Source organism: Euprymna scolopes, chromosome 16 (genome assembly GCF_053919585.1).
Source record: "Euprymna scolopes isolate OS-2025 chromosome 16, ASM5391958v1, whole genome shotgun sequence".
NCBI classification, from domain to species: Eukaryota; Metazoa; Mollusca; class Cephalopoda; order Sepiida; family Sepiolidae; genus Euprymna; species Euprymna scolopes.
Window position 1 is genome coordinate 116,848,399 of NC_136497.1, and position 10,049 is coordinate 116,858,447.

Consider the following 10,049-nt stretch of genomic DNA (forward strand, 5'->3'; position numbering starts at 1 on the left):
GTGTGTGTGTGTGTGTGTGGGTGTGTGTGTGTCAGTGTGTGTGTGTGTGTGTGTGTGTGTGTGTGTGTGTGTGTGGGTGTGTAGAATAAAAATAAAAATGTAAACTGTATGTTTATTCGTAAGCGGTAAAGTGAATATAAACGGGACTGATTGCTTTGACATTTTGTTGTAATATTTTGATCGTTCCCATGTGTGTTTTTCTATCTATTATATATAATAATATTATACTTAATTTTTATTGAATAAACTATTTTGTTTCGTGACGATGTGCCCATTTTTTATTTTGGGAAATATCTCCGCCCGCCAGTGACATCGCTAAAAGGATCTTTCGGTCTCGCTTAATATAAACAGAATGTGTTTACAATATGGCTATATTAGAAATGTTTCACAAATAATAAATGAGTAAAATTTAATTATATGATTATTGAAAATGTAATCATGTGATGAAAATTTAAATTAACCACATGTGGTCGCTTTCCTATCAAATATTCATTGAAAATAGATATTAGTACCAAATAAACCATTGTGGATCATGTAGCTACTATTCAGGAAATTATTGAGCAACATTAAATTTGACTAATGAGTTGATATTTCAGTCATCTAAATTATTTGGAGTGAACTATCCAAACCTAAATATTATTTTTACTTATAAACACCATTTATATACAAAGTTATGACAATTGTCATCCTGAGATGACAAAAACATGTGTATCTATTTACGTTATATTAGAAACGGAGCGAACCCTAAAAATCTTTAAGTATTGAATTTAAAAAAAATTAAATGAAAAAATTGTAGAATTTGGTAGCTAATAGTCGAATTAATAATAATCTGCTGAAATATTGAAAGAAAGAAGCTAGCGAAAAGAACGTCTCCAAAACATACTAGCAATAATTTGGTTTCGTGTTCCCCTTGAGTGTCTTCAATAAGAGAGCTTGATTTACTTGGACTTTGCATTAGGAACTGAGTTTCACTAAAAAAAAAAAAATAATTATTGAATTTTATGCATTTTGGTTTAATTTGTTGGTTTTCAATCTCTGAAAATACACTCAAAAACTCAGAAAAGAATAAAAAAAAGAATGATAATCTTGCAGAATTTGATCTGAATCTTCATGATTTTCCGTCAATTATGGTTAGGGCTCGACCGGCAATCACCGAAGTAAGCCGAGCATTGTGCATATTTTAAAACGCTAAATCGATATATTTTTTTGCATTTGTTGACAAAAATAATTTGTAATACTATTAAAAAAAAGCTTTCAGTACTTTGCCCTAACAATTTACAGTTTTTATAAGAAGCATTCATTATTCCTTATCTATATTCTGTTTTCAAAAAAGTTTACTGCCAATAGGAAAAACGTAAATTTTCTTATAAAATATGTTTCTCTTATAATATATATACATATATATATATATATATATATATATATATATATATATATATATATAGTATTTTTTTGTTATTTTTTGTTTACATAATTTTTATTTTTCCGGTTTGTTTGTTTTTAAATTCCTCTGCGTCTGATACTTTGCTAGGTCTCATCCTGTGACGGCCTGTCGAGCCTGAACTACAATATCCAGAGAATGCGGGTAAAATTTTGCAAGAGTAAAATATACGGGGATGGTCATGGTACAGGAGAAAAAAATAAAAAGGGTGCTTCTTCATTATTGTAGTGAAATCGGTCAGCCGAAAACTTGAAAGTTGATTTTAAATCCATAATTACTACATATATTTTTGTCAATTACAACAATAACCAATGTTACGAGTATCTACAATATTTTTATGGCACAATTATTTTGGTTATCCAGGATTACACGAAAAACTAATTTCGTCTATGTTAGTTTTGTCACGTGACATGTAAGGTAATCATAACTAATAGCTAAATTTGTAATTTCTTCGAAAACTATTTCCTTTAATTAATAATTTCTTCTTTATCGTTTTTCGTATTTACTTTAGGAGATTTTCCAATACGTAGTTTCATATATATAGAGTTAAATTAAAGTCTCATGATGTTTTGTCCTTAATCCCAGAGGAAGGGTCAGTGAACGTGCATTGAATGATTTCAACGGATATGCTATTTGTATTTAAGATATTACACTTCACAATTCGCTTGGAGTTTGCAATAACAATTAACAAAGCGCAGGGACAATTTTTGCATTTGTGTAACTTATATCTACAATCTGATTTCTTCTCACATTGACAAATGTATGTTGCGCGTTCCACAAGAGGAAAATCAAACAATCTCTACATCTGCACAGAAAAAGGGACACCTCAAATATTGCGTATCCACAAATATTGAGGACATTAACATAGACAACATACATTTTATCATTTCTTTTGTTTCATTTAAACTAACCGGCTTCAGCTCGTATATATATATATATATATATATATATATATATATATATATATATATATATATATATATATATATACATATATGAGAAGATTTTCGCTGAAATTATTTTATATAAAAAGGGGCACACCTTGTTATATTTATAAACAAGGTTTATTCAAAGCTATCGCATGATCTCGCGTATGAGACTGACAAAAAGGGGAAGAGAAAAGATGCTAATAAAGTTACGTCGCTCAATATGCCTTGTCCCGCTTACGACAGTCCACAAAAAAAGGTTTCTTTAGTTAATATATTACCCCTTTACAACAAGAAAATTAGGGGAAGAAAACAGATATAGCCTTGCTCGGAAACCAAGTGATATGCGTAATTTACGCATTCTGCATCCCCTTTCGACCCTTAACTTTTAATTAACAAGCCTGCTAATATTTCAGATATAGTTTCTGGTATTCATTTCTAGTATTATTTAATTCCGTAGTAATGTAAATGATTTATATGCAAAATCATAGAACTCGGTGTTCTTTTTGAGTATTCTCTAATAGATGAATTTGAGTAAAATGCAACGAAAAACGCACATATTAAGTAATGTCTGCATTAAGATTATCATAGTATTAGCTACACTGAAGCGAATCTCATTTGCGGATTGTGAAAATATCAAGTTATCTAATGCTGCAGGTATATTCCGAAAGTGTGTGACCACACATCTTAAAGAGGTTTCTTGTTTAGCTGTGGAAGGAACGATATCAGAAATACACGCTATTAATAGAAGACGCATTGAATATGTGCAAATAAACACGTTTCTATATTTCGTTTTCAAGATGAAATATCTAATAAATAAATTAAGAAAAGTAATTTTGTGCAAACTAATGAACTATGTTTTTTTGTGGATAGAGTAATCATTCTCCTTACACAATAGATAAGGTAAATAACATGTAATTAATTTTCTTTTCGTAAAGACTATGGAATCCACGGAAGTAATTTTAACTACTACTCAACTGTTTTATTATTACATGTGAAAATTACAATTACACATGTCTGCTATTGGAAAATGAAATAGTATGTGTAATGTATCTTATGCAATAAACACTTTACAAAGGGCATTTGTATTGCCATTAAATTACTACAAAAATATCTTAATACTACCACCAAAATCAAAATCTCAGCGCTTTACACCATTAAAATGGACCTTAAGAAATTTCTGCCTGGATATTGTTTATCAGAAGCCAGAATCATAAATTTGTTGGAATATCTCAAACAGTATACTAAGAAGATTTATATTCCCATATACTCCTAAGCTGATCTCCCGACTGCTATCAGCAGAATAATGATAGTCACCTTTTGTGTTAGAGTATTAGGACAATTACAATTATAAGGCGATCTTAAGGAGAGAAAAAACTTCATGCAGACTATAGGGGATATGCGCAGTAAACGAAAAAAATATGAACATCTCGACTAACTCAAGGAGGCAACTTTTTTAATATCTATTGTATTTACTAGCACCGAGATTTCTTGGAAATTCTCAAGTAATTATCAAAGATGAACTATTGGTGCATTACCATATGTAAGTTTTGAATTGATTACAAGATTACCGGAAGATAATAAGGATTATTTATATACTATAAAGATTTTCGATGATCGGTTTCGATTAAAAGTCGCATAACAAGTAGTGCAAGCATTAGAAACAATCCCCTGATGTCGTTATATGAAATATAAAATCAAATACTTGCGAGTGTGGGTCTGCATGTCGGTGCGTGTGTATGAGCATGCTAGTGTGTATGCGTATTTTTTATTTTATTTTATTTTTTTATTCAATTTTCACCCCAAAGAAGGCACAGTGCAACTTGGAAGCAGGGGGCTACTATCAGGGACTTAATTAGTGGGGTCATTATGAAGGGAGATTAGTAGAAAGATGTTTGTTAACATTACACTTGAACTTCTGCATATCATTGCAGTTGGTAAAGCAGAATCCCGGAAGGGAGTTCCAAAGACCCGCAGTTCTGGGGAAGAAACTATTAGAGTAAAAGGCTTTCTTGCACCTAGAGATCTCTACTGTAAAGGGATGAGACTTAGTAGCTTGTCGGGTTTGTCGGGGGTAGTTACGTCGGGGAGGTACAAGTGTTTGCAGTTCGTCAGAGCATTCACCATTAAAGTATTTGTAGAACAGGCAGAGGGATGCAACATCTCGTCGATGGGACAGAGGCTGAAGCCTAGATGACAGTTCAGGACCAATCAGGTTGGCGACTCTCTTTTGAACCCTGTCAAGGAGCAAGAGACAAGAAGCAGATGCACCAGCCCAGATGTGGCAACTGTACTCCATACATGGGCGAATGGTTGCCTTATAGAGGTACAGGATACTGTCAGGCGTAAGTAGTTTTCTAGCACGGTAGAGGGAACCGACTTTACTTGCAGCAGCCTTGGCAATGCTCTCAATGTATCTATTCTAGGTCATATTCCCAGTAAACGTTAGGCAGAGGAGTTTAAAAGAAGTACTTTCAGGCAATATGTTCTTGGCCATTGCTATTGGTGGTAGAGAAGGTTTCTTGTAGTTATTGAAGGAAACAAGCTTAGTCTTAGCAGCATTTAATGTGACCAACCATTTTTGTCCCCATTCCACTACGGATTGGAGGTCATCCTCTAGTGTTTCTGCCATTTCCTTGGATATGCGTTCATTGGTTTTCCCCTCATATCTGTTATAGAGAGTGGTGTCATCGGCAAATATACCCATCTCCGAAACAATTTTATCAGGGAGGTCGTTTATGAATATCAGGAATAATATAGGTCCAAGGATAGACCCCTGAGGTACTCCCGTATTTATGTCATATTGTTTGAATGTACGACCGTCGAGGACAACTTTGATTTTTCTATTACTTAAGAAGGATTTAATTACATTATGAATTCTTCCAGTGATCCCATATGATCTAATTTTCCTTAGAAGACCATCGTGTCATACCCTGTCAAAAGCCTTAGATATATCGAGGGCCACCGCTATACCCTCCCCTGTTTTATCCAATGAACGGTATATACGTTCAGAAACTACAGTTAAGGTATCTGCTGTTGAACGGGCTTGCCTGAATCCATATTGTTTGTCAGTCAGGAGTTAGCAGCTGTTAGGTGCTGAACTAGGGCTTGATTAACTAAGGACTAAAATATTTTGGCGAAAAGCGGGAGGAGGCTAATGGGGCGATAATTTAGTGGGTCAGTTCTTTCACCAGAAGTCTTGAAGACTGGTACTACAGAGGCGGTTTTCCAGCAGTCCGGAAAACAATATTCGTTAAGGCATTTATTGTAAAGTTTGGGCAGAACTGGAGCAACATCGGCAGAGCATTTTTTTAATAGCATAGGTGGGATGAGATCTAGTCCACATGCTTTTAAGGTGTCTAGGTTTTTTTTATAATAGCATGTACCTGAGAAGGGGTGATTTTCAAATCGTCTAGTGTGGCGTGTGTTTGCAGAGGAAAATCAGGGAGTGAGTGGTGTACCGAGTTCAGTGTGGAGTTTGAGGCAAACCGACTGGCAACCAGATTAGCCTTGTCAGTTGCCGTACAAGCAACCTTATGATTGTTTGATCGTGGGGGAATAGTTGACTGTCCATTATTTACTACGCTGTTGTAGATTTTCCAAAAATCCCAGGTTCCTAATTTCTGTGCTTCGATGCGTTTTCTGGTGGTTTCAGAGTAATCTGTCTTAGCTGTCTCTATCACTCTCTTACAGTTATTTCTAGCTTCTATAAACTTCTGTTTATTTGAGCTGGACTTATGTCGGTTGAATCTGCGGAACGCATGCTGCCTTTGACAAATGGCAGCCGCACAAGCAGAAGTAAACCATTGGGGAGAGTGGGGCTTGCTATAGAATTTCCGTGCGGGAACATGTGCTTCAATAGCAGTTTTAAACTATTCAGTGGTCTCATTTGCACACTGTTCCGCTGAAAGAGTAAAGACTTTTTTCCATGGGGCATCTCTGATGAGCTCCCTGATGGCTTCCCAATCAGCCTTTTTTGTAATACCTCGTTGTTTTGAGCAGTGGGTCTTCAGTTTTAGGGCGAGAATTTAGGCTGATTTCTACCATTATCACAGCGTGATCAGCATTCCCGAGTGGGCTGTGGGCATTTTTTGTACAGTCATTGGGAACCGTTGTCAGAAAGAGATCTAGAAGTGAGGCATGTTGATCTTGCTGGTCTGGGAAACGTGTCGGAAATGTAACCAACTGAGATAGGGAATGGGATATAGAGAAGCTATGTATTGCGCTACCAGCTACGTCTGTGTGATTAGAGAATCCTAGCCAGTTACTGTGGTGGATATTGAAGTCACCAAATACATGTATTTGTGCGCTAGTATCGAGGGAGAGTGATATATCTATGCTGTCTGAGACTTTGTTTATTAGGGTACAGTCTTGGTGGGTGTGTTCGTGTTTCTATGCGATACAAATCAATCCAATATTGCGTCAACCAGACTCAGCCACAGCAATGCGTGGCCGGACGGGTAGAGCTAGTATGAAATATAAATAAAATAGTTTATATGGTGTTGCTTTGTATAAGAAATAACATTCGAATAAAAATACATTTTTTGGATCAGTTTTGGATTAAGTAAAAATACCTGGAGTTTTATCACATTGAAAAGGTTTCGGTTTATGAGGGGCTACGAAAGAGATGTAAGTACTAGAAAACGTTAAACGATCCGACGACATATCTGAAGAAGCGATCAGCACATTTTAATAAAAAACTATAAAGACAGTATAATATACGACCAAATTAAACAATTAAATACATATTTATCAAAAAATATCCATCTTCGCATATTAATATCTAAGTTCTTCAACATGAAGAACCAGAACTAAATTGTAGCTAATTCTTCGGAGGAATTGATGAATATATAAGTAGCAGTAGAAATGTACAAATACGCACCCACTACTAGAACGTTAAATGTATGCCTACACGCAAATACATTTTTTGCCTTTTATCGTTTGAATGGTCAATCTAAGAATACTGTTCAATCATACCAGAGGAAAAAATAGATTCGTTAAAGAATCAGAAAAGCGAATAAATAAATAAATGATAGGGACAAAAAAGGATAAAGAAAAAATAGAAAGAAGAAAAATTATGCATAGAGTACGAAAGAAGAGGAAGAGGTGTGAAAAAGGTGAAATAACTAGATGTAAACGTTAAATGAAGAGCAAGAAAACGAGACGTAAAATACGACGAGATTTATGGGGCCAAAGACATAAAAAGATAATGACGGAATAATTAAATGAGCAACAATATATGGTTAGATAAATAAATAGAATAAAAAAGATGTCAGAAACGTTGTAAAAGACGAACAGTAAATAAGGACAAGAATAAGAAAAAGATTCTGAAGAAAAATAGATTTTTTTAAAAAATCTCATCTCTGTTCTTTTTCGTGCTAAATGAAAAAGAATGGAGAGAATAAATAAAGATGAAATAGCAGTAAAATATCAAAGAAGGCGAAGACAATAAAAACATGAAAAAAATTAGGAAATGAAATAAGAATGTGGCAAAACATAAATAGATGAAAACCTGTTAAAGATGTATTATAAAAAAAAAGTTAGACGCAAGTAAATATCAAGATATAAAAAAACAAGAAAAATCCAGAATAAAAAAGAAACAAAAATAATAACAGAAAGAAGCTAATAGAGAAAAAAAGAGAATATATATAAAAAGATAAGAAGAATAAGAAGGAGATAAATAAGAAAAAGAAAGGAAGAAGACATAGAGACATATCACACATACTTATTTTCCAAACTAGTGATTGAAAGTCCTATTTTGTAGTCGGATAGGACAGTTTTCTAAATCGCCTTTCAACAACAACGTAAAAGCGGTATAATCAGTTGGAAGGCCAATCAAATTTATCACCGTAACACGTGCGAGGATTTAAACATGAAGGCGTCAAATTTTATCCAACTCTGGGATTCGAAATGCACATGTTTTTCCTTCTCTGTAGACTTTAAAGAGATTCTAGCAAATCAAGTCATAACTTTGCTACCTACGTTTGTCGTGTTGTGATTTAATGGCAAATTATAGTAAACCTTTTGCATAAACACATATATTATATTCTACCCCGACATTTGATGTAAGTCGTATTGGTAGCCAGCCATATTCGATATTAAAATGGTCGTTTGATATACGAAGAGAAGTCAAAAGATCACGAAAAAATCGATTTTAGAAGAAACAAACATAAATGAGCATTTAATGGAATGTACGCATGACCGCTTGTCCATAGTTTATATAAACCATTAAACACCAGTTGGCGTCGTCGGGAACCAAGATCCAATCAGCTTCCCCCATTTTATTACACTCCAGCCGCAAATTACACCCCCACACATACACACATCCCCCTATATATATATATATATATATATATATATATATATATATATATATATATATATATATAAACTACTTCAGTTACTCACCTTACATAAAATTAATATACGAAAGTATAAGTTTGTGTGTAAACTTACGGTATTTACTTCAAAAGTGCTCAATACGTAGGTAGAGCTAGTTAGTTAGTTATAAAATAATATGGCGATTAAGCTACACTTAATATTCCGCGTTTCTTCCACTCTAGGATAGTTCAGGCTTATGCGCGAATTTTGGGGGTGTCTGTCCTTTCTATACACAGACATTCTATTGAGATTTTAGTTAGCCAATCAGCTTTCTAGTATCCCAACTAAATCTAAATAGAAGGTGCGTGTATAAAAACGACAGACAACCACAAAATTCGCACATAAGCCGGAAGAATCCTAGAGTTGATGAAACGCGGAATATTCAGTGTAGCTTAATCGCTATATATATATATATATATATATATATATATATATATATATATATATATATATATATATATATATATGTAAACACATTATCAAGCTCCTTTTATAATACAAGTATACTTATTATTGGCCACTGTTTTCGGAATAAACATTAAAGACAGTAAACTAAATTTCACGAATTCCACTCGTTCAACCACTATAGCTTGTCTTTATCATATTAGTTTGAATTCGGCGTTTTTCTTAATTTCCTTTCCTCTTGTAGCAATGGTTTGGTGGCTCTGAAGTCAAAGAAAATGAACGAAAAGGTGGCTTCGTGGCTAGTTTTGAATCTCATGAGCGACAAAAATGGTCACCCTCTACACTGATGATTAGCAAACATGATACACTGGTGTCTGTTGGTAATAAATGATCATTGTTCGTATATATATATATATATATATATATATATATATATATATATATATACCCATTGGCTTGGTTCTAATCATCTGACTACAACAGTTTGTATGTTTTACACTGGTTATTACTTTGGTCAAGATCAAAGTGTAGTATCTGTTCTTCAGATGCTGCACTTGGGATAGTTTGTACCAGTCAATGGAGGGGAAGCCCTCTATACTGGGACAATTATTATTTTTGGTAACCAGAGTGCCCCCTTTTTGCCTACTTTTAGGGGAGCTGGTTTTTACCTCACATTAAAAACGGCCTTGTGCCTAATTTGCTCAGTGGGGGAGCAAATAAACACCATCTATTCTTCAGATGCTGCAAGCTATGACTAGCTATGACTAGCAAAGACCAGATGTGGGGGCAACCCCACATGCCTGACCTTTAACCAGCTCCCATTTCCCACCTCTCGGGAGCTGGTCCCCTTTTTCCCTTCCCCCTCCCTTCACTCCTCACATTAAAAATTGGCCTTG